Source organism: Acomys minous (assembly GCF_964271855.1).
Source record: "Acomys minous genome assembly, chromosome: 7".
Classification (NCBI taxonomy): domain Eukaryota; kingdom Metazoa; phylum Chordata; class Mammalia; order Rodentia; family Muridae; genus Acomys; species Acomys minous.
Genome location: NC_140488.1, coordinates 47,130,617 through 47,157,166, shown reverse-complemented (window position 1 = coordinate 47,157,166; position 26,550 = coordinate 47,130,617). Strand labels below are relative to the sequence as shown.

At 37.9% G+C, this 26,550-nt stretch overlaps 1 protein-coding gene and 1 pseudogene across 2 annotated transcripts in view; one reads left to right on the top strand and one right to left on the bottom strand.

Annotated features, from left to right (window-relative positions):
* Nucleotides 1–26,550, top strand: part of IL1RAPL2 (interleukin 1 receptor accessory protein like 2) — a 1,137,954-nt gene that overhangs the window by 172,898 nt on the left and 938,506 nt on the right. The window lies entirely within an intron of this gene.
* On the bottom strand, nt 2,912–5,042 carry LOC311601977 (fructose-bisphosphate aldolase C-like; annotated as a pseudogene). Its single transcript has 2 exons — nt 5,017–5,042; nt 2,912–3,816 (listed from the first exon to the last, which is right to left on the bottom strand). The product of its transcript is annotated as a fructose-bisphosphate aldolase C-like (transcript).

The window sequence follows — 26,550 nt, the reverse complement described above, 5'->3', positions numbered from 1 at the left end:
TAGCTGGTGGTCGCCTCTGATCACTTACATTAATCTCTTCCCTAGAAGCGCATACCAATTCACCCATTGTTTCAACCTTCTTTATCCCAGTATTTGCAGGAATAGTAATCTGAGTACCCCATTGCTGTAAAAGGTCTCTTCCCCATAGATTTATAGGAATGTCAGCCACATAGGGTTTCAGCCTCCCTATCTGCCCATCTGGTCCCACACACTCAAGCCACTGTACACTTTGTTTTATTTGAGATAACTTGCCAATTCCTACAATTTCTGTATAAACCTTCTTAAGTGGCCAAGTTTGGTTCCAAGACTTCTGGCAAATGATGGAGACGTCAGCTCCACTGTCTACCAAGCCTTCTATTTTAATACCATTCAATTGTATAATTAACTTAGGTCTCTGATCATTAATTACTGTTTGCCAGAACACACGGGTCCCTGTGCTCCCGAACGCACCAGTCCTTTCCACTGGAGCGGCTTTGCCCTTAATGTAAGGAAACAGTAGGAGTTGAGCAATCCTATCCCCGGCATCAATTTTCATCTCCTTTTTCACACATACCAAGATTTTTATTTCCCCTTTAGAATCTCCATCTATAATACCAGGATGCACAATAAAACCTTGAGAAGTCAGCCCGCTTCTTCCCAGAACCAATCCTACTGTGCCTGAAGGCAAAGGTCCAAAAACACCAGTATTTAATTTGTAACATTCAACCTGAGGAGTTAGGGTAAGAGACATATTTGAAGCCAGATCCAAGGCCGCACTGCCTTCAGTAGCATGCATTAGATCGCTAACACTCAGTTCCCGTTTTCCTGCGGGTTTGTCACTTCCTGACTGGCCAAAGGAATTCGGCTGGCATTGTTTACGGGGGCCCGAGCCGATGGCCCCCTCCTGCCGTTTCCCGTCGGCAAGATATTGCCTTGCACATCTCGCTTAGATTGACAATCCCGAGCCCAGTGTTTCCCTTTTCCACAGCGACTACAGTACCCTGGGAGTCTTGGTACCTCATTACCATCATAACCAGAACCCCCCTGTTCTCTTCTATAAGTTACGTTTTCTCCTGGGTTAGTGCGCCTTCTATTTCTACAGTTTCTTTGCACATGACCGATTTGACCGCAATTAAAGCACCGAGTATTATGATATCTGGGCTCTCTGACTAAAGCTTGTCCCACAATATTATTCTGATATTCCTGAGAGTTGATATTAACTGTCTCCTTTACCCAGTCATCTAATGGAGCGCCTCTTTCCTTTAACGGTCTAAGCACCTTCTTACATTCAGCATTTGCATTTTCATAAGCCATGATAAGTTTTAATGCCTTTTTGTTATCAGAATCTGGCATCGCCTTATCCATAGCAGATCCTAATCTCTGCAAAAATTCTGTAAAGGGCTCCAGAGGTCCTTGGAACACCTTAGTAAAAGAAATAGTTGTTTTCCCAGGTTCCTCTACCAGCTCCCAAGCTCTCAAGGCTGCCTTACGACATTGTTCAATCACTCTATCATCAGCTTGAATTTGTTCTCTCATGTTAGTATATGGTCCATCACCAAGTAACTGATCTCTATTAATATTTATTCCCTGTGCGATATTTTCTTGTTCTATTTTTATAGCCTCTGTTCGCCACCATGATAACCACTGTAACTGTTGTGCTGCTTCCAATACCGCTGAAACTAAATTTTTCCAATCTTGGGGAACAAGTCTATTCTGATAGGCCCAGCTGTTTAACGTTTGTTTAACGAAGTTAGAATGCATACCATATCTGATGATGGATTCCTTAAAATGTTTTAAATCCATCATGTCTACAGGACACCAGGCTATTTCGTCATGACCCTCAGCACCATTTGGCTCGATTACATGTCTTACAGTGACTGGAAAAGCTGAAGGTGCCTGGGTGACTGTGGAAGTATCCTCCACTGGTACATTTACTTCCAAAGACCTTTTGGTCGGTCTGGCTTCCTTTGCCTCTGGTTTCTGACCTTCTCCACCCTTTTTAACCAAAGGTGCCTTCTGCTTTTCCAGCCCTTCCACTTTTCTCTGTATTTTGCCTATTTGTTCAGTCAAGTCAGTAATTCTTTCCAAAAGGATAGAGCTTATTGACTCTTCCTGATTTTTCTGGCTTTCCGGTCTCTCTATTTTCTGTCCTTCATCACTACCAAATGCCAAAAATTCTATCCGTTTTCCCATCCCTTCATTTTCATACCTCAGCCTTTCTATCTGTCCAGTCAAATCTGCAATCTTTTCCAGAAGGATAGAACTTACTGACCCTTCCGGCTTTTCTATGCCATTAGCCTGTCTTCTAATCCTTCTAAGCATGAAATATTGTAATAAAAGGACAATGAGAAAACAAAGAATCCCCTCTAAGTATAATGCAGGAAAGAGTTTTGCAACAGCAGTTGCAATTTTGCCAATACCCTGAAACAACATTTCTATCCCGTGGAATACTGAATCTTCCCTCATATCATTAGGGATTGTGGAACCCATCGGGCCCCACGTTGGGCGCCAGATGTTGGCTCAGTTTATTAACAATTAAACTTTATTATACAACCCAACTAGCATATACAAGAAGGAAAAAAAAAGGTTAAAGGGACAGAAGATTAAAACCTCCTGGAATCCGTTCGGCAGGACGGGTCCTTAGGTGTCTCAGTCCCACGAGCTGGTCCGGGCCTTTCCTCTCTCTCCGCGCCTTCTTCTTCCTCCTCTCTACCCCTTTCTTTTTTCTCTTTCCCCCACCTTCCCAGTCATATGCAAAGGGCGGTCCCTTCTCCCTTCGAGGGTCAATTAGGAAAACAATAGCCACGGTGGGGTTCCTAGGTAGGCTTCCTGAATTCCAAGCCCAGGAAGGCTCCAAACAGTCTCTCACAAGGTATTCATGGTGTGCCCTAAGGGTAAAGCCCGTCAAGACTGCTTCCACCTGCGACAAAGCTTAATCTATCCTACAGGCATGTCTATAGGAGAAAGTGAGGGCCCAGGGTTGAGGAAGTGGGCAGCGATTGATGGCATTGACATTAAATGATATCTCCTCTTTACTCTGACCCCCGAGACAAGAAAGTCACCCCTGGAACAGCAGGGGCCAAAGTGCCATGCAGGGCAGTAACAATTGACATAGTGATCTCTTCTGGGCTATATTTGATGGGACAGGCATGATTAGACAGTCTCCATGTTGGGTTTGAGTAGAGTCCCTTCCAGGTATAAATGAATATCACTTAGCACCTTGTACATAGCAATCAGGACCTTCTCTGTAACAAACTGGCATGTTTGAGGGCATGGTCTCCATCAGAATCTCAGACTCCACAATAGCCACAATAACCATTCTGCTGGTAGATGCTGGCATTGTAGGCCAGCACATTGACATTCTCCAGAATGCTGAGGGTATGCCATCACTGGTTTTCAGTACACAGCACCATTTGGCAAAATAGGCACTATCTTTTTTATACTGAGCACCGTGTTCAAAGAGTCCATGCAGCCTTTGCGTGGTAGTTTTCCCATTGGTCCCAATTAGAGGTACTACACCCTTGTGAACGTTAATGCCTACAAGAATGCCCTTATCCTGAATCATTCATCAAAGGGTACACCATTATCTCTCTGATAGAGTGTCTTGTGGAAGAAGATGACACTACCAATGCACTTTTCACACCATCAGCAGCACTGAATAGGACCTGGCCGCATAGCCAGCAATTCTTATCAGTGTTTTCTACACCAAGTTGGCTCATCCTTTTGGCCATGCTGCCTACAGACTCATCTGAGGCCAGAATGCCTTTGCCTGGGGCCATGATCTGAAGGGCAACATCAGACAACTCCTTTTTCTGCTTAGCAGAAAACTGAGTAAAACTGGGGCATAATGGCAGCTAGCTGTCTCTACTTAGCCACTCAGCAGCAGGAGCCACAGGCACAGCTCACTTTCGGTCTGGTTAGCAGCAGCTCCCTCCCCATTCTTAATTTGTGTTAATTAATTGAACAAATCATTTCAAATATGTGAATAAATAATATGCCAAATTCTAATTTAACCTATGCATTATATTTTATGGCATTAAAGAAAAGAATAACGAGTGCTGATTGTTCACAGCTGTGTTGGACATACTATGTACATTTGAGTAACAACTCATCAAGTTATCACATCTCACTTTTAGAGATGAAGAAACTGAGCCTGAAATAATTTAGGTAGATGGCCACTAATTTTATTCATAGTCTGACTCCAAGGTCCTGATTTTTTCTGCCTTATTATAAAATCCATTTTGTTCCACTAAAGAGCAAATAAAACAGATCCGTCCTGGAGGCCAGTTATGTATTATTTGGTAATATCAAATGAATCTAAGAAACTAATATTCTAAATTAGCAATCTATCAATATTTTTCACTGATCTTTGAGTTTCCACACGTAGAGAAGATACCATTGTGGAAGATTTATTTTGGCCAAATGTATTCCAATGAGTGGTATACTACACTCACACACACATGTAGGCATACACATGCTTGATGAACTGATTATTCTGGGGGAAGTGGGGCTCAGAATACTGATCTTGATGGCACTGGAGACTCAAGAGTGATTTTCTAAACATCCATAAGTTGTAGATGAGGAATGTGAGGATGTGACAAATGAGTCAGAACCATTTTGGGCTGGTTGGTTTGATTTTGGTGTTTGTTTCTAAATGCTGTTCTTTCAAATTAAACATGATCCTACCTTTACTCAGGGAAAACATGGAAGTGAAATGGAATAGTTTAACACAACACAATTTTGTTCTGCTGAGCGGTAATCAACAGACTTCTGTTCTTAGCTATGTTCATTCTCAGGGTCATAATGTTGGGAATTTGAGGACCTAGATTAGATATGGCTTTCAAATCTTGGTTTGACAAGTCCTTCTGAAGAGAAAAGAATGTGAGGAAATTGGAAAACAGGTTTTCTTCTCCCATATCTGTTGTATTCGTTTCATTTCTTTTCTATTTGATAACTGATTAAATTGCATCTTTGAAATATTCATATAAGATGTTTTCTAATTACTCTCACCTTCCAGCCCTACAAAACTCCACTTACTCTTTCAAGTCCCTTTCTGCATTCATGTCTTTTTGTTGTTTGTGACTCACTGAGTTTAACCAAGTCTATCTGTGTGACCATGGGTTTGGCTCACCAGCAGATATGCAACTGAAGACAAGGAGGCCCACTTCCCCCAGACTACATCAGCTCATCAAGGTAACACCCTTATGCAATCATAAATGACTGTATGTAGCAGCACCTGCTGTCAGTTTAGGACTGTAATGGCACATCTTCCCAAGAAAAATGGCATTTTGTAGTCCTTCTGCCTATCTTCCAGCTTATATGTTCTTTCTGCGTCATCTTCCACAATGAAGTGATAATTTAGCTGAGGTCTGAAATTTGAGTAGTAATTAATTACTGTGGGATAGAGTCTATAAAGACCATAAGAAAAGATTGAGAATGTGGGTCAGTGGTAAACCACTTTCTTTGCATACACAAATTGATACCATTTCCATAATCACAAATAAATAAAATTTTAAAAGAATACTGAAGAGTATGGAGTAGACTCTTATGGCAAGAGGCCAAGTATACTTATATAATTTATTTCCTTTTGATTCATGTTCCCTTACCTCAACACACTGCCCAGTGATTTGGGGCATATATGTCTTGATGTATTTATTTTTACCTACTTCTTTTTAAATGCCTTTTCTTGTCCATAAGTTTAGACTCCAGTTGGCCTTGAGAGGCTTTCTAAAGATTACACAGACATAGACAGGGGCTTTCTGGCCATTTCCTCCCCTTGCCCTCTGATCTTTGGTTGAGATGACTTTGACTTCTACATAGTGTTGCTCTGGAACAATTCTCTGCATGTAGGAGATAGTTAAGAAATGATTTTATTTACAATTGGAGACAGTGTGAGCCTTTGTAGATGAGAGCAAAGGAAGAAGGTGTATACTCAAAGGATGTTTCATTACATGTTTTACATATTAGGGAAGAACTCTGCATTTGTAAAGGACTATGCACACTAAGCTTTGAAATACCTAGGGTGATGAGTTAGGCTTTAAAGACATAAATGGTGAAGGATCTTATAATCAGTAGAATATAGGGAGTCTTTAGTTTAATTCTATTCACTTAGTGTAAATTGTGGAATTTTGGTTTCTTAAAAAGACAAATATTATAAGAATATGGTTTCGTTTTAATCTCTTGTTTGAGGATATAGGCTGCTCCACAGGATTTGACTGTGATTTGCCTAATGGGGGCGTGGTTTTTCCAGCTGCAGATAATTTATGTGACTATGTGACATTTGAAATTCTGGAGACTTTTCAGAGTGTATATAAATGCTAGAGTTCTGATAAATGGGTTGTTATTGGTTGCTGTTGGTTATTGGTTGCTGCTTGTTGTGGTTTCTTAAGTAGCCATGTACAAAGAAGATACAAAAACAAGAAGAAATTAGCTATCCTGAGTCAAAGATCAAACTTGCCCCAAGGAGCTAAAGGCCCCTAATCAGCATGAGGTAGTCTAACGATAAAATTGCCCCATTTCTGATCCCTGGCTTTATTCAGGATCTTTTTCCTTTCCCCTCTATCCCTTTTTATCTTATCTAGTGTTAGGGGGTTGAAAGGGAAGAAGAGAAGTAGTGAAGAACCCACAAAGTAGAAAAGACCAGTTACATATTTGAAATAAACTTCTCCAGTCTAGCCAATAAAAAGATAACGTTTTGGTAGTAGCTACATCAGTGTGATAGATTTAAAACATGATCCTAAGATTCTATAACTGTCTATAAAATAAGGAGTGATGGACTTATATTTCATTCACTTGAATATATATGATCCATAGAATAGGGGAGAGATGAAAATGGCAGTATATGGACTCAACACTTAGGAAGTCAACAGCTTTCACTTCTTCTGTTTTAGAAGTTCATAGTGTATCCTAGTTGCCTTTCTATTGCTGTGATAAGGCACCATGAAAGACAACGTACATAAGAAAGTTTATTTGGGGCTTATGTTTTCAGATGGTTATGTTAGAGTCAATTATCATCATGGTGGGAGTACGGCAACAGGCATGGCAGGCTTGGTGCTAGAACAGTAGCTGACAGCTTACATCATTTTCCCATTTTTATACTTTCTTCTCTCATACATAACATTCTGACCACACTTCCTCCTCCTTCCTCTTCTCCAAGTCATTCTCCCATCCTTCCCTCTCCCACAGATGCACTTATCCTGTTTCACTTCAGGAAATAGCAGCCATAGATATCAACCGAACATGGCATATCAAGATGCAGTAGGACTAGGACCTTCCCTTGTAATAAGGCTGGACAAGGCAATACAATGGTAGAAAAAGGGTCCCAGAGGCAGGCAATAGAATAAGAGACAGTCCCTGATCCCACAGTTAAGAGTCGCACAGGAACTCCAAACTATACAACCATAACAACATTTATGCGGATCTAGGTTAGATCTATACAGACTCCCTGAACTTCTTATGGGCTCTGGCTAATTTATTCTGGTGGTGGTGTTCTGGTGGGGTCCTAGACTGTATGGCTCCTATAATCCTTTCTCCCCTTCTTCTGCAGGATTCCCAAGTTACATCTAACATTCGGTTGTGGGTCTCGGCATCTGTTCTCATCAGTTCCTGCACAAACCTTTCTGCTGATAATTATGCCAGCTTACACCTTGATCCATAAGCACTAAATTAACTAGGAATGGTGTGTGCTTTTGGAACCTCAAATCCTGCCCATCCTTGACAAACCTCCTCTAACAAGGACACACCTCCTAATCCTTTTCCAACAGTTCTACCAACTGATAATAAAAATTCATAAATGAACCTATGGGAGCCATATTTAGTCACATCATCCCATCATGTTTTGACACAGCCAAATTGCCAAGGAAAGTTCTGAAGTGAAAGGAGTTAAAAACCTCTGTTCTACCAGTCTCGGTGAAATTATAGAACATAAAAGTCTTGTGAGTGAATTCTATTCAAGGTAGACCCTAAAATTCCCAGTTGAGCCATTTTAGCTGGAAATTTAAAGAGATAAGATGTTCATGCCAAGACCTTTGAAAAATTAAAGATGTATAAAGAAAGGAAATGATTGCTGTTGTTTAAAGCAACTAATTGATGAGGTGGTTTTTTTCTTCAATAAATGATAATAAGATATTTAGGGAGATGGTTGAAATTTGCTGAGAACTGGAAAAATGTAGCAATATCTTGGTTTTTACATAGAGCTCTTCAGTTGTAAAAGTGGAAAGTGAGTTGGCAATGCCAAGAACAACCCAATAAATTGAGAGACCACCAAAACAAATCCATCAAAGAGGGCAGTTATAGAGCTCCATGGAAATGTAGAAGGAAAGGATTTGATTTAGTGTAGGTAGGTGAAAGATACAAAGAAACTAGGAAACAAATTTTAGGAGAGTAAAGGTAGGAATTGTATGAGAAGATATAATTAATTTAAGCACATAAGGTACTGAGGTACTTAAGTATATACTTGTACCTGGTGGTATCTCTTCTTCAATGTAACTCTGGCATTAAGATTAGCTTTGGCCTACCTAGCCCATAGACTTTGTCAGAGAGTTTTGACACATATGTCAGCCATCTTACATGCATCAAAAATTTCAGTTCCCATAAACTGGTGTGGAATCCCTATAAGTACATGTATGTGATCTTAAAAATTCATACAGTGATGAATAGAGTTTCTATATGTAAAATTGCATATGAAATATGAAACTAAAGTTTGAAAGTAAGATTTATTTATACACACATATATTTCTCCTTCATTCATACAATGTCATTTTCCCCATAAACTCTTTATGGAGTGAATCTGAATTAATGTAGTTTTGAGTCAATGTTAAAGAAAAAAGAGTTCTATAGAAGAATCATGCTTAGCTTTGAAAATATTGAACATGGATATGTTCCTCTGATCATTTTGGTTGAAACAGCCATGAATAAAATTATCAATTAAATAAGATATTAGACCATATCCCTCACCAAAAAATCCATTCTTTCTTTTGGTTTTAATTTTTATTTAAATAACTGTATATATTTATATAAATAGAACAAAGCAGTTTAGGAATGCATTAGTATAAGTGAAATGGCTTCAGATATGATGGCTAAGACTTTAAGCATGATTAACTTGGGCCTTGAGACATACAATCATTTCATCTGTTATTAGTTTAAGCAACTTTAGCATTAACATGATTAATAAAATGACCTGACTAAAAAGAGCAAAGAAAGTACAATTTGTGAGAGTGTCTTAGATTAATTGATTTTTTTGGTGAATTAGATGATATTTATGCCTTTTTGAGGCTTACATACTAGTGTGAGTACTATTCTAAATGAAGAATTTTATAGATTCCAGACATACGCCACATTTGTTTTATGAAGATGATGAATAACTTATTGATAGTTCATGCTTTGTACTATCCGAATCCCCATTGCTTTTAATAGCCATGATGTCACTGAGATGACACTTGGTTAGATGTTATCAATGGGCATCATTTAGCTTTTTATGTGCAATGACGCCAAAGGCCAGTTGAAGGAGGACAAGGTCAGACTGACTCACTAATTCCTTAAAATCATCTGAGGACCTTATGTAGAAATAGAAGCCAGTTCGAACACTACCAGACACTAGATGAATTTCTGTTTGAAGAACTCCAGGAAATCCCATAAGTCAGGTTCAGAAGAGGTTTTAGGAGATTGCTAGACTGTGCCTCTTTCCTGGCAAAAGCTTAAACAACAAACAGATGGTTTTATCAGAGTGGAGCCCAATCTGGGGAAATAATCCTGGGCAGTCAATGAGAGAGACTAGGAAGAAGGCTCTTTCAGAAAAGAAATGAGAGGACCTTACCTGCATGAGTAAAACCAAGTTTAGAATTCTAGGATAGTAAAGGAACTTCAGACAGATATGGTTGTTAATTATTTCGAACTTTGTATGGCGACTCTGTCTGGCACAGTAACTTATCTTGTGACAACTTGCTGTTATTGTCACGATGGTTCTTTTTGGTCTCTTCCCCACCTCTGACTTCTTTTCTAAGACATAGTTCTCTTTGTGCTTGTTGCAGCTTTTTGAAAATGCAGAGCTAGAAATTCATAGCTGTTTTCATCACCACCTGATTATATGCTCTTTGATAAATCCTTCATCTCCCCAGCTTCATATTCCTCACATGTGACTGAAAAAAAAAAACAAGTAGAGAATATTATATATATGTTCCAACTTATTTGGGCAGACCAAACTGTATAAATCCTCTTTTTCTGTTCTTTGGAAATGAAAAGAGTGTAGAAGGCCTTAGCTTGAAGCATCAGCACTTTAGCAGTCAGAGCTCTGAGGGTATAATTCATGGGTGGATCACTGATCAGGGACAGATAAATTCAGAAAATACTCATTAAGCACAAGCCATATGTTAGGCACGGTGCTAGGTGCCAGAGTTGCCACAATGAGGAAAACACATGTGGTTCTTTCCTTCAAGGAGCTTAATATATGTCTGGCAAAGCACATATATTAAATACTGGACTTATATAAGTAAGATTGCTAAGAAGAAGAAGAAAAAAGAAAGAAAACCCTAGCCAATGGGAAGGAGGGGTTATAATAATACCATGAATGTCTTCTCTGAAGGATAGACTTTGTTAAGCATTATAGGAAACACTCCACAGTACCAGAGAAATCCACACCACAGACATGGTTATTGGTTTGATTCTTTTTTCTATGTTTCTTGGAGCCTTTAGGCCCCCAATTCCAGATCGCTACCATTAGTTCTACATAAAATTCAGGTACGACAAATATATGATTTTATGAAAACCGTATCAATATATAGAAACAAAATACACACAACTTATAATATAGAATTGGAGGACATCATCTATGCAAGGACACATGGGAATGTCTGCTTCCTTTGCTTTGTTCTGGTTTATAAGACAATGCAATGTATTTTGATCATATTCTTTCACTTCCCCCTAGTACCTGCTTCTTTCATTCATCACAAGGAACATTTGATCATATATTAATCAATGTTTATGGAATGAACCCTGAGCTCTGGTAAGCATAGTGACTTAAAGATTGTACTCTTCAAGAAGTATAGTCAAATCTTACCTAAATCTTATGATTTAACATTTGTGAAGAATGTGAGTCTTTATGTTGAAGTATGTTCTGTAGTGTATACCATATTGCTATTTAATAAGGGCAATAATTACCTCAGTTTTTCATGGACTCAACACATAAAAAATTTACCAAACAACCATTCATAATATTTCTACACTAATGAACAGATACTAAATAAGCCAGAAGAGGAATAGAACCTGCTATGTAGTTCTGAAAAATAACAGTGGCATATGATGGTAGTAATTTAGAACAATATCAACTCTTGTTACATTTCATCTTTGAAGGCACTAGCAACACTCAGGGTTTAAAACAACATTTCGGGTGATATGATGTGGTGTGGGGAAGTGATGCTAATTGGTCTTTTAAATTATTAGGATAGGGGTCTGAGAGATGTCTCAATGGGTAAAAGTGGCTGTCTCCAAGCCTGAGGATCTAAGCTCAGTTCCCTGGATCCCCATGGTAGGAGAAAAGAAATAACTCCTAGAAATTGTCCCTCTACCTACCTACCTACCTACCTATACATATACACCACACACACACCACACATACACATACACATACACACATATGCACACATACATACACACATGCACACCCACAACTCACATTTGCACGTCATACAGTCATACACACATACATATACACACAATACACACACATCACATACATACCACTCATCCTCAAGACACACACTAGTACACACTACACTACACACACACACACACACACACACACACACACATACACCATACATACTAGACACACTCAGACTGACAGACAAATACAAACTACATTTTTGAAAACCTAACAGACTATTTTATATTTATCTTTATGGAAATATTATAAAGTATGTTTTACTTATGACAGAAACCCTGATATCTTTCCATGAAATCATGTATATAATTTATCTGCATAATATATACTCTAAATACATTACATTGTCACTATGTAAAGATTAAATGAGAATAATGTTCTTTTTTAAGATTAAATATTTTTAATTTAATTAATTTATCCAGATTACAACTTAATTGTTATCCCATCCCTTGAATCCTCCTGTTGCTCCCTCCCTCCTGCTTTCACTCTATTCCCTTCCCCTAGGTCTATGACTGAGGGGGACCTCCTCCCCCACTATATGGTCATAGGCTATCAAGTCTCATCTTGGTAGCCTGCTTATTCTTTCTTTGAGTGACACCAGGCCTCCCCACCAAGGGGACGTGGTCAAATATGGGGCACCAGAGTTCATGTCAGAGTCAGTCCCTGCTCTCTACATAACTGTGGAGAATGTCCTGTCCATTGAGTAGATCAGAGTAGGGGTTCTATGTTTACTGCTTGTATTGCCCTTGGTTAGTGGAATAGTTTGAGCAGACCCCCCTGGGCCCCAATCCACCCATCACAATGTTCTTCTTGTAGGTTTCTAGGACCCTCTGGGTCCTTCTATTTCCCCATCTCCTATATTTCTCTTACCTAGAGTCCCAGTAGGATGTGGTCACATCTATCCCAATCTCCTGGTAAGTGAAGACTTTTGTGGGACATGCCTTTTGGACTAGTGCCCAATTATAAGTGAGTATATACCATGTGAGTCTTTCTGCTTCTGGGTTAACTCAGTATGATAATTTCTAGTTCCATCCATTTGTCCACAAATTTTGGGAATTCCTGGTTTTTAATAGCTGAGTAGTATTCCATGGTGTAAATGTTTCTTTATCCATTCTTCTACTGAGGGGCATTTAGGATGTTTCCAGGTTCTGGCTATTATGATGGGTGTAAGATGGAATCAAATCATGGTCATGCCAATTACTAGTCTATTTATATTACAAGAATATACATCCTATGTTTAACAGATAGATATAATTCTATAGATATATAAGGTAAAATAGATAAGGTCTTCAAAAACCTTGTAAAAGCCTGGGACAAAGAAAATCATAGACCCTAAGGGGAAGCATTTGCTGTTGTATTTCTAAATAGACATGGTATCAAGCTTCCTTCTAAATATTTCTTATTTCCATTCATATATTAGTATAATCTTCAACTTCTATTATAGGGACTTTTGTTTGCAGTAGACGATGGTTAGGGCAGATTCATAAGTGGCAATTGTACAAAGTATAAGTGGCAGTTGAGAACTCAATTCTAAACAGGGCATCTCTGTCATTCTGTTCACAGCACATGGAGTATCACAAAAGAGGGAGAGAAAGAATATACACAAATTTTAAGAGCTAGAGAATGAGAACCTGTAAGACATTGTCTTTTGGATATAACATGACCATTGTATGCATCAACTCACACCAGCTGTGTTTCTCTACTTAAAAAGTGTGCAATACATACCTCAATATAATAAAGGCTATATACAGCGAGCCAATAGTCAAAATCAAATTCAATGGAGAGATACTCAAGGAAATTCCTCTAAAATCGGGAACAAGGCAAGGCTGCCCACTCTCTCCATATCTCTTCAATAGAGTAGTGGAAGTTCTAGCCAGAGCAATAAGACAACAAAAGGAGATCAAGGGTATCCAAATGGGAAAGGAGGAAGTCAAACTATCCCTATTTCCAGATGATATGATAGTGTACATAAGTGACCCCCAAAATACCATCAGAGGACTCCTACAGCTGATAAACACCTTCAGCAAATTGGCTGGATACAAAATTAACTAAAAAAAGTTAGTAGCCTTCCTATATACAAATGACAATCATGCAGAGGGAAGAAATTAGGAAAACCACACCCTACACATTAGCCACAAGCAATATATTTAGGAGTTACTCTAACCAAGCAAGTGAAGGGCTTGTTTGAAAAAAATTTCAAAACTCTGAAGAAAGAGATTGAAGATGACATGAGAAGATGGAATGATCTTCCTTGCTCATGGATCGGGAGAATTAACATAATAAAAATGGCCATCTTACTAAAAGCAATCTACAGATTCAATGCAATCCCTATCAAAATACCTACACAATTTTTTAAAGACATTGAAAGTTCAATTCTGAACTTCATATGGAAAAACAAAAAACCCAGAATAGCTAAAACAATCTTGTACAATAAAAGATCCTCTGGAGGAATCTCCATTCTTGATCTCAAGCTGTACTACGAAGCAACAGTAATTAAAACAGGATGGTACTGGCACAGCAATAGGCTGGTTGATCAGTGGAATTGAATCAAAGACCCAGATATGAATCCACACACATATGATCATTTGATTTTTGACAAAGAAACCAAATCTATTCAATGGAAAAAGGATAGCATCTTCAACAAATGGTGCTGGTCTAACTGGATGTCTACGTGTAAAAAAATGCAATCGGACCTATATTTGTCACCATGCACAAAACTCAAGTCCAAGTGGACCAAAGACCTCAACATAAAACCAGAGACACTAAATTTGTTAGAAGAAAAAGTGGTGAAGAGCCTGGGACGCATGGGCACAGGGGACAACTTCCTGAACAGAACACCAACAGCCCAGGCCTTAAGATAAACTATTAATAAATGGGATCTCATGAGGCAGAGAAGCTTCTGTAAGGCAGAAGACACTGTCAATAGAAAAAAGCAACAGCCTACAGACTGGGAAATGATCTTCACCAACCCTACTTCTGACAAAGGTTTAATATCCAAAATAGATAAAGAACTCAAGAAATTAAACACCACCAAACCAAATGACCCAATTGAGAAATAGGGCTCAGAACTAAACAGAGAATTCTCAACAGAGGAATATCAAATGGTTGAGAAACACTTAAAGAAATGCTTAACTTCCTTAGTCATCAGGGAAATGCAAATCACAATAACTCTGAGATTCTGTCTTACACCCATCAGAATGGCTAAGATCAAAAATTCAAGTGACATGATATGCTGGCAAGGATGTGGAAAAATGGGAACACTCCTTCATTGCTGGTGGGAATGCAAACTAGTACAGCCACTTTGGAAATCTATCTGGCACTATATCAGTAAATTGGGAATAGTGCTTCCTCAAGACCCAGTTATTCCACTCCTTGGAATATACCCAGAAGATGCTCCAACACACAACAAGAAAATTTGCTCAACCATGTTCATAAGAGCTTTATTCATAATAACCAGATCATGGAAACAGCCTAAGTGTCCCTCAGTAGAAGAATGGATAAAGAAACTGTGGTACTTTTACACTATAGAATACTATTCAGCTATTAAAAACAAGGAATTCCCAAAATTTGTGGACAAATGGATTGAACAAGAAATGATCATAATGAGTGAATTAACCCAGAAGCAGAAAGACTCAAATGGTATATACTCACTTATATCTGCATACTAGCCCAAGGGGCATGTCCCATGAAAGCCTTCACTTACCAGGAAACTGGGACAGAGGAGACAACATCCTATTGGGACTCTAGATGAGAGAAGCATGGGAGAATAGCAAAGTAGAAGGATCCAGAGGGTCCTAGAAACCTACAGGTAGAACATTATGATAGGCAGATTTGGGCCCCGGGGTCTCACTCAAATACTGTACCAACTAAGGACAATACAGGCTGTAAACTTCAAACCTACTGTTGAGTGGAAAATGGGGACTGAATTTCACACGAACTCTGGTGCCCCATATTTGACCACGTCCCCTGGATGAGGAGGCCTGGTGGCACTGAGAGGAAGGATAGCAGGCTACCAAGAAGAGACTTGATACCTTATGAGCATGTACAGGGGGAGGAGGTCCCCCTCAGTCACAGGCATAGCGGAAGGGAGTAGGAGGAAAGTGGGAGGGAGGAAAGTGGGAGAGGGGAAAGTGGGAGGGAGGGAGGAATGGGAAGATACAAGGATGAGATAACAATTGGGATATAATATGAATAAATAAATAAAATATATTTTAAAAGTGTGCAATATTGAATTATTTAATGTAAATTATAGAGTGGGAAAAGGTTCAAGAAGCCCTACCCATTCTTGGGGGAGATGAGCATTGACAATTCATGGCTAACAGGAGAATATGAGGTATTTTCTTTAGAGGCATATCCACTGCTGTATGATTCAATAGCCCACCCCCATGTTCTTGCAGGTATCCTTAATGAAACCCAATGGGACACTGAAAAGCATGCAAGTAGGTGGATAACCTGTTGGGAAATGGAATTGGTTCACTGGGAATGGATAAGAGAGGGTAATGTGGAATACATAGTTTCAAACTGTCTTCTATACATGTATAAATGTATCAAAGAATAAAGTTCATTTTATCCAGTGTGGAGGAGGAACTAAAGGAAATTTTGTGAAGATTTGAAAGGATGAATTCATATTTGAGAGAGATTCTTCATAGATATATACACTTGAGATTTCTAAGCAAATAGATAGAAAAATGTCATGAAATTTAGTACACTTATTTAAGAAATTAGTATAGAAGAACAATGGCTAATGGCACACCAAAATGGTGCCCCAACGTTATAGATAGTTTTGGGTGACTGTTCAGGCTGTAAGGTGTCTCTGTCATTCTCTCATTTCTCACCTGTACTTCATGTCTACTCAGATAATTAATTTTATTCCTTTTCAACTTTCTGATGGGGTTGAAGACCAGGTAATGTTGTCTTACAATTAAACTTAGTTGTTTAGGGATTAAGATGTTTTTAGATCTAGATAGATGTTTTAAATTTATAGAGATGATATATAATAGATACTGATTTACATTCAAAATTTTAGACTCACCAAGACAGGAAAGATGTTTTCTTAAAGGTTGCCAAATACAAATAGCCAAAACACAATGAATGTAACATTAATATAATGACTGTTTTGTGGTGCTTCTTGCTTTAGGCAGTTTATTGTATATATGTGTAATAATATAAATGTATATGTTAAAAGAGAAATAATAAAGAATAAAATTTTTAAAAATGTAAAATAGCATCAATGTTATAGTCTCTTTTTAAATGAAATAATATTATTATCACAAGAATATGTATTCTAGGTCTAATAGATATTATTCTATAGATATATAAGGTAAAATAGTTAATAAAGTCTTCAAAAACATCATAGACCTACAGAATATGGTATTTAAAGATGCTTTTATTATTCTAAGGATTCTTTTACAATAAGACATGTTACCTCCTGGAAACACCCAGCCGGCCTCAGAGAGGATGATGAGCATCAAAGAACCTTTTTATGGAGTTGGCTTCAAATGAGGCAAAGAAGCCACTGGGCAAAATGTCCTTGTTTCTGCCACAGACAGAATTCTGCCTAAAAATGAGCAAGCTTGCATGCAGGAAGAGTTGATGGCTGAACTCTGCCAAGACAGGGTAAGCAAGACCTCAATAGTTCCTGCCTTCTGAGTAATTCTGGCAGAGATATTGGGCTAGGAGGCTGAAGATGATGCTCGAACAGTATATAAAGTGGTAGGTGAGTTTTAAGGCAGTAAACTGTCTCAATCATTTTTTTTCCTTTTTGGAAGCTGCTAACGTGAACTTCTGGTTCACTCATGTATTTAAGTTTTATTCCTTCTCAAATCTTTGATGGGATTGAAGACCAGATAGTTTAGTCTTTCAATTAATCTTAGTAGGTTAGGGGTTAAGATGATTTTGGATCAGGATAGACGTTTTAAGTTAATAGATATGAGATATGATAGATATTGATCTTCATTCAGAAATTTAGATGCAACAAGATAGGAAAGATGTTTACTTCAAGTTTGCCAAATACAAATACCCAAATCACTATGAATGTAACATTTATATAATTCCTGATTGTCTTGTAGGTCTTCCTACTGTATGTAGTTTATTTTATTTATGCATGTGTAATAATATAAATGTATATGTTAAAAAAGAAACATAATAAAAATAAAAATAATAAAATAAAATAAGCACCTCATAGCTGTACCTTAAAAAAGAAGAAGAAGAAGAAGAAGAAGAAGAAGAAGAAGAAGAAGAAGAAGAAGAAGAAGAAGAGGAGGAGGAGGAGGAGGAGGAGGAGGAGGAGGAGGAAGAAGAAGAAGAAAAAGAAGAAAAAGAAGAAAAAGAAGAGCTTATCCTGCGAAGGTCCCAGTACTTTGGCATGCAGAGGCTGAACAATGCACTACACACCAAAATTCTATCTAAATGACAATGAAGTATTTGTACTAGAATCATCTCTTCTTTGCTTTGATTATTAGAAAATATTAATGATTCATATTTAATTCTTTTATGTTTTTCAAATTTCTTGGTTTGTTTAGTGAAAATAGATTTTTGATTATCAGATAATGAAAATTTATTATTTTTATTACCAGAATTTAAAATTAAACTACTGTTTAATTTTAAAAATGTTTTAAAAGATGACTTTTATTTAGTTATTTTTAAAAAGCAAAACATTTCTTTTGTACACATTCTACCTCACAATGACAAAAGTGTCCATAGAGAAAACATGATGAAAAAATATTATTTGAAACAAAATATACGTGGTCTGATTGGGCTTGTCATCATGACTCATAAAATAGATGCTTCTACCCTTAAATACACTTGAATTGATGAAACTGGATGGGATGCTCCACAAAAGACATGGGGACCATTAATACCCCCAAAATCTATTTCCAACTGGAATGTATTGGAACCCCTCAAGCTGAGCCAAAATCACATCCTTTGGGATGAGAGAATTAATTGGTCTCTTGTTCCACTATCCTGTGACATTCTCTTCCCTGCAGGCCTTTTGTCATCTTTTCTCAAGCAGCAAACATTCAGGGAAGACGACATCTGCTAGTTCAGCAAGCTACCTTTAAATGTTAATAACTTACTCATGGGTGATTTTTCCCACACAGGAAAATATATCATCATATAGTTTTGAGTTTTAAAGTTCAGGTAACTCCTTTTCCCCTTTGGACACAGAAATCCCAACAGTTCTCAATTTCATTCTTTCCCTGTCCCCATTTGGTCATAATGAGGATTTCCCTCCTCCCTTCTCTTGTGATGACTCAGATATAGCTAAAGGGAACTTTTCTCAAACTTATTTGGAAAAGAGAAAAATTATTTGGCCTGAGGTTAAACAGAGTATTTTAGCTAAGATGCAGGATGGTTAATGCAGTTATGAGTGACTGAAAATGGAATTGTAATGGAAAAGATATTTGCATTTTGAGCCGTAGCATTTGCTACTGAGAGTGCTGGCACTTTGTCATAAGTGTGTGCATGCATGGTAAGATTTTAAAGCAGGAAGTGGGAAAATTGGAATGGAGATTTATTTTTGCATGTGTCTGCCTTTCTATTAAGCAGCAAGTGTACTGCTTTACTGAATGATGTGCTTTGTCCTTTCTCCAAATATCCCAACGGAACACCAAAAGTATCATGCAAAAATCAGAACTAATTCTCCCTCTTCTAGAGTTCCAAAGTCAGAGAAGACTCTCATTAATATTTTAATAATTATGACAATTTGTGTCAAAGTCCAACTAAACATAGAATTTGATTCACCTGGCATTTATGCATTTATTTCAATCTAGAGCTTTATGTATTTGTCTTGATGGGAACCACGAAGAGCGTTGAAGCCAAATAGGCTCAATTCAAATCTTTTCTTTGAAATGCATATTAATTAAAGCAGATTTATATCACTTCGCACCCCTTTCCCTTCCCTCCCTGTACCTGTATGGCTTTTAGTTGGTTACTGTTTTAGATTCTTTTTCTTTGCACATAGCATTGCTATACAACTCCTTTTTCGGGATTTTTGTGAAGATATAACAGGGACCAGCACTCATGACCTATAGTAAATACTCTACTAGCCTACTTCTTTGTAGTGCCCACATCCTCCTACCTGTGACATGGAAGACTTTTAATAAGTGAAACCGACCAAAAGTGGTAGAATGTACAAATCGTGTGGGCAACAGTTGTTTCATAAACAGGTAAACCAGAAGGGCTTGAGAGAGAAGAAATTGTATCATTCGGAGAGCAGTTTGTGATAGTCATGTTTCTACTTTTTTCTTTTTAAAAATGTATTCTTCTCTCATACATTATATCTCAACCACAGTTTTCCCACTCTCTATTCCTTTCATTTGCCCTTGACACCTCCTCTGTCCCCCAGATCCTTTTAAAACTAGAATGGTATATAAGAGACTGGGGAGTGCTTTACCACTAAGCTTGTGGAAGGGAAGCCACAGCTAAAATTTGTCTTCAGACAAAAAGGCAAGAGGCTTCTCATCAAAAACCAGTGATTTCTTTATGTTGATCCTGCAAGAAAGTAAAAATCTCATACCGATTTTCTCATTCTTTCTATAGCTAGCCATGATGGCCAGGAGGGATAGCATAGTAGTGTAAGGACTGAATTGAAGAAGAGGCTTCCTGGATTGAAGGCCTCATTCTGCAACTTGCTACATGCCTGACTTTAGAAAATCCATTGAACTTTGCTGCTCCATTTGTCAAACAGGGTTGATGATAATTGGACAATATCTATATATACTACAAAAAGGTGAGATGACTGAGCTGACTTTGGTAAATTACTTTACAAAGTGTCTATCATCCATTAACTCCTACATCCACTTTCAGTGTGTAAAAATAGGGGAAAATGCATTGAAAAGAGTTGACTTAAAGGTTCTACCGAATGTGACATAATATTCTTCCAGCTCTCCCAATGCCATGAGCATAGTCAAACCATCACCCTTAAAGTCAATTATCTAATCGAGCACATATATTTAGTATATTGTGATGTCTATGTAAGCATGTATGTATGTGCATGCACATGTATGTGTGAACCCTCTTTTATTGTCATTAGAAACACAAATAGAAGAATAAGGTATCTGACTGAGCACACTAGTTCAGGGGGAATCTAAACTTCTTTAAAATTTTTTTCTAAATTAGCCTGGAATTAAAAGAAATATCCTACTGAGTATTTATTCCACCTTGTTCCCACTGTGGAATAGATTCAAGTATATACAGGTAAACACATGGCAATAAAAGTTACCAGCTTCTACTCTTTCCGTGCTTGGGTAAGCACCATTAACACTTAGAAACATATACAATAAGTTAGCATATTCTCTAAGAGTTGCATTTTAGATTTAATTTTAATTTGCATGTGAAAGCCGCCCGTGGAAAACATATGGAAACTGAACATTTACTTACAATGATGACAGTGATACAGCACACTTTCTTGTGTTGAACTTTGCAGCTGCAGTCAAAATAGAGCTATAACAATGTCTTCAGTAGAAAGGAAATCTGAAAATACTTAAAGCAAGCATAAGGATCTTAGAGCGCTTTACTCCCCATACTTCCCTGAACATTGCTGTTCTGTGTCTAAATAACAGTGAGGAGTACTCTGTGATAGGTGCTATGAGCTCGTGGTTTATTGTCTTGAATTATTCCAAAGCTTTTTCTGAGGCTAGGCTTAGCCTCATTATTTCAAAGCTTGAAGAATTTAAATGGAAGAAGTATAGAAATCCTATTATCTCTTGTTCCTTTCTCCCTCCCTCCTGCCTACTCATATCAGATATAGAATTTTCTCTATTTTCATTGATTTTTGTATCCATTTCCTGTATTATAACATCATCATCATCATCCTCATAGCTATCATTGTTTGCTACATGCTATGTACTGTACATGCTTTACTTAGCATACATTTATTTTGTACCCAACACCATATTATTTTTCTCCCTGATGCACAGAAGTTAAATATGACCATTGTTTCTGCCCTAGGTAAAGTTATGCATTCAGAGTAAATAGTGGTAGCCACAGTGCTATCAAATATCAACTTTACAAGATGCACATGAATAGATGACAAACAAAAACCATTGCTCTTCATCTAAGATTCTTCCTTCCTTGTTTGTTTGTCTTTACCAATAGTCTGTGATAAAGTATTTATGTAGCCAAAGATAAGCTAGGTTTGTAAGGTGATCTCGTCAGTGCTTGGGGTATGAGCTGTTGATTCAGATTTGCACAGTTTGTTTGATATTAAGTCAGTGACCTCGGCATGAAGAGTTTGGATCAAGACTATTTACTTAATAAATCTCTCTCTCTCTCTCTCTCTCTCTCTCTCTCTCTCTCTCTCTCTCTCTCTCTCTCTCTCTCTCTGATTTATCGGCAAGTTTCTCTGATGTAAGATGCATTTTGTATTTTTTTCCAAAAACTTGGTACACTTCAGGAAATTAGGACCAGTGTGTTTCTGGCGGCCATCCATCAGGTAGAACATCAGATGCTGATTTCTCACAGACTGACTGGCAAGGCACTTTACCATTTTAAAACATGAGAGTACTCCAATCCTCCTTTTTTTGTGGTTGGAGTGTCCCTGGAAGTTGATTTATGTTCTCAGTCCAATTCTTTAACATTGCACCTTGGCATAATGCCTTTGACTAAAAGAGATATTTTCTAATGTCCCTGTTTTAATTTAGAAACAACCAAACTGATGTTTGCAACTTATTTCTGAAACAGAAAATTCATGTGCTTAGGAAGCTAGTGGATTCTAATAGAAATGCTGACAGAACAGTCTGTCATTCAGTAAATAGTATTTTTCTGACTTTAAAACATCATCATCATCATCATAAACAACAACAACCATCTAATTGCAATAAGCATATTTAATACCTTTTGGCTTTCTGTTCAGCTAAGCTGAATATACCTGGGAGAGAGTGAAACTTAATGAAACACAGGGAATATGTGAAGCCACAGCATTTTCATTTGGAAACCATTTTGGAAGGATCATGGAGCCCAGAGTACAAATGATAAACACCATCTAAAGTATCAGGATGGAAAGGATTTTTGTTTTATTGCTTGTTTGTTTTTAGGATCTCTCTCTATATTTTATATGTGAGTGCTCATCTGCATATATGCCTGCTTGCCAGGAGAGGGCAACATATTCCATTACAGATGGTTCTGAGCCACCAAGACATTGCTGGGAATTGAATGCAATACCTTTGGAAGAGGAACCAGTGCCCTTAACCACTGAGCCATCTCTCCAGCCCCTCAAGATGTTTATTTTTTCCCTTCAAGACAAAAGTTTCTCTGTGTAGCTTTGGCTGTCCTGAACTCGCAAGTTGGCCTCGAACTCATAGCAACCTGCCTGCTTCTGCTTCCCTTAGTGATGGGATTGGGATTAAGGGCATGAGCCACCATGCCCAGCTCCCTCAAGATTTTTTAGGCATCACTCCATGCTTGAAAGTCAGCACTGGGTCTATAAATTAAGAATGTTTTGTAAGAATAAGGTTTACAGTGGGTGACATTTGAGAGGAACAGTTTTTAAAAACTTTAAATTTAAAGGATGAATTGCTTGGACAAGTTGTTCTTAATTTCCTCTATTTTGTTCATTCATTTAATTTTTGTGAATACTAAATGATTTGTTAAACGAAAGGAAATAAAATCAGGAGTCAAAAGCCAAACAAGCATCAAAGCCTAGGTTGACAAGTGGAAAGATTAGTAAAAGGGAAAAAGTTACACATGTTATATTAAGTTTTGAAACATTTTCTAATTACCCACACTATTTTTATGATAAAAGTAAGAGTATTAACATCTACCTGACAGGGCTACTTGAGGAGACATAATATATTGTCCAGGCACCTGAACATATCACCAATGTTGTGACAACAGGGACGCTTCTAAGCACTGTCAGTTCCGAAATCACAGGTCACCATTTAAGATTTGAATAATACAGGTTTTACATGTAAACATAAATACATGTATACAAAAATTAAATGAATTCTACAATGAAATATTTTTGCAGAAGTATTTATGGGGATATTTTTGTTTTTTAAAGTCTCTTTATTAGAAATTGTAGTTATCAATTTATAAATGTGTTTTTAATTCTTTTTATTTTATTAATTTATTCTTGTTACATCTCAATGGTTATCCCCTCCCTTGTATCCTCCCATTCCTCCCTCCCTCCCATTTCCCCCTTACTCCCCTCCACTATGACTGTGACTTAGGGGGACTTCCTCCCCCTGTATATGCTCATAGGGTATCAAGTCTCTTCTTGGTAGCCTGCTATCCTTCCTCTGAGTGCCACCAGGTCTCCCCATTCAGGGGACATGGTCAAATATGAGGCACCAGAGTACGTGTGAAAGTCATACCCCACTCTCCACTCAACTGTGGAGAATGTCCTGTCCATTGGCTAGATCTGGGTAGGGGTTTGAAGTTTACAGACTGTATTGTCCTTGGCTGGTGCCACAGTTTGAGCAGGACCCCTGGGCCCAAATCTGCCTATCATAATGTTCTTGTTGGGATTGGATTGAACTAGAAATGATCATAATGAATGAGTTAACCCAGAATCAGAAAGAGTCAAATGGTATATACTCACTTATATCTGCATACTAGCCCAAGGGTCATGTCCCATGAAAGTCTTCACTAACCAGGAAACTGGGACAGAGGGGAGGACATCCTACTGAGACTCTAAATGAGAGAAGCATGGGAGAATGGCAAAGTTGAAGGATCCAGGGGATGTTTTACAGTAATAATCTAAAATATACTCTGTCCAATGACACATTTCAACAGGTTTAGCAGTCCAGAAGTTCTTGCTATTTGTTTTCAACTTTTTTTGCTTCGTTATTTCTCCTGGCTGTACTCTGAGCATTTTTGCTACAAGCTCATCCTTTACATTATCAGATTGCACTATTTCCTTCCATGAGAACCCTGACTGTTTTAGCATTCCATGGGGCATCATCACCATTGTCCTTATAGATGATGGGCCATCTAGAGTCAGAGGTTTCTTTTTAGTGCTGTAGGTCTCTGAAGGTAGTACTTAGTTTGACTTCCAGATTTTGATTTTTGAAGACAATCTCAGATACTGCTATAGTAAGGCCAACCTGTTCAGGAGGCAGCAGTGTGAACACATTCATTTCATCAATTAGAAGGGAGTCTGGGAAGAAGCTCCTGTATCATTTTCATGTTCCTCTTCATTGGCTTTGCTGGTTCAGAGGACTGTCTTCATCAGCAGGACCACCAGCAGCTTCTTGGTTCTCCCCTTCCCCTAGCTGCCCCTAGTTGCCCCTCACAACCATTCTTTTAGGCCTATGAAAGAGTATCAACTACTGTTCCTGTAACCTGAGAAATAGCACAAAGGATCCTTTTCCTTAGATGCCCTGACAGCCTCAGGTGACCACCCTACTCATAAAAATTAAAATTTTAACTTTTAATTTGATGAAATTGTATATATTTATCATGTCCATCATGTTTTGAGTTACGGGCACATTGTGGAATGACTGGATTCTGTTAATTAATGTATGGTATCTACCACCTCAAACACTTAACATTTTTAGTGAGGATAATTATAATCTACTCTCAGTGATTTTCAAAATACAACACACTGTTATTAACTATAGTTACCTTGTGCAAAAAATACCTTTTAACTCTCTTTCTAAATTAAATTAGCACATGTAATATCACCTAACTACTCTCCTGCGTCAACCTCTTTATCCCACTTGATTTTCAGTGGAATTCTAGAAAGATATAATAAACGATTCTCTCACATAGTCACAAACATTTAGTGATACCTTCCCTGTTTTCTCCTGAAGTTTTGAACTTACTAATTTTCCTGATTTTTTTCTGAAGTACTCTTTTAGTCTTCTCAAATACTAGTCATATTATCCCACACCTATGCTTAGTGGGTCTAGACTGGGATTAGATGCATATGGAGTTTTATTATGGCAATATTTGTTGGTAGACTGAATTTGTGATGATGTGGGTGGATCTTGATCTGCAGCAATGGATGACAAACATCATGTATTGAATGAATTTGAGCCTCACCATTTCTTAACTATCCAACCAAAAATACCTATAGCACTTGCTTACAAATTGCAAATTTTTAGCTATATTGAATTATTTCCAAGTCTCCAGAAATCATTCTTGTTTTCTAAGAAATGGCCTCCTTGTTTCTGTTCTTGTTCTTCCTTCAGTGGTATATCTTTGCTCAGTTCTTATTGTCTTACTACAGCTTTACTGAATTTGATTTTTTAATTTCTTACCGAAGTTAATGAGCATACTGCAGTGTAATGAAGGACATACTAATATAAGAAGTAAAAGACACGAAGGCTGGAGAGGTGGCTCAGAGCTTAAGAGCACTGTCTGCTCTTCTGGAAGTCCTGAGTTCAATTCCCAGCAACCACATGGTGGCTCACAACCACTATACTGAGATCTGGTGCCCTCTTCTGGTATGCAGGTGTACATGGAGAGAGAACACTCATACACATTAAATAAATAAATAAATAAATCTTTTAAAAAAAAGTAAAAGACACAATTTCCCTGGTAACAGCACTAACCAAGCATATAACATGGAAGAAACGGCTTATCGTGTGTTGGTGAATCCTGCTATGACTTCATTATGTTTTTAAAATAAATTTTATTAATTTATTCATATTAAATCTCAATTGTTATCCCATTCCTTGTATCCTCCCACTCCTCCCTCCCTCCCATTTTCCCTATACTCCCCTCCCCTATGACTGTGACTGAGGGAGACCTCTTCCCCCTGTATATGCTCATAGGGTATCAAGTCTCTTCTTGGTAGCCTGCTATGTTTATTCTAAGCATCTCTTGTCTAAAATTTGTATAAACATGCTTACCATTTATTCTCTATCTTGCCAATAAAATGCTGACCAGCCAACACTTAGCATAGGGAGAATATGGTGGGACATCCAGGTCCAGCGAGGGAAGGAGAAATTGAGAGGAAGTAGGAGATT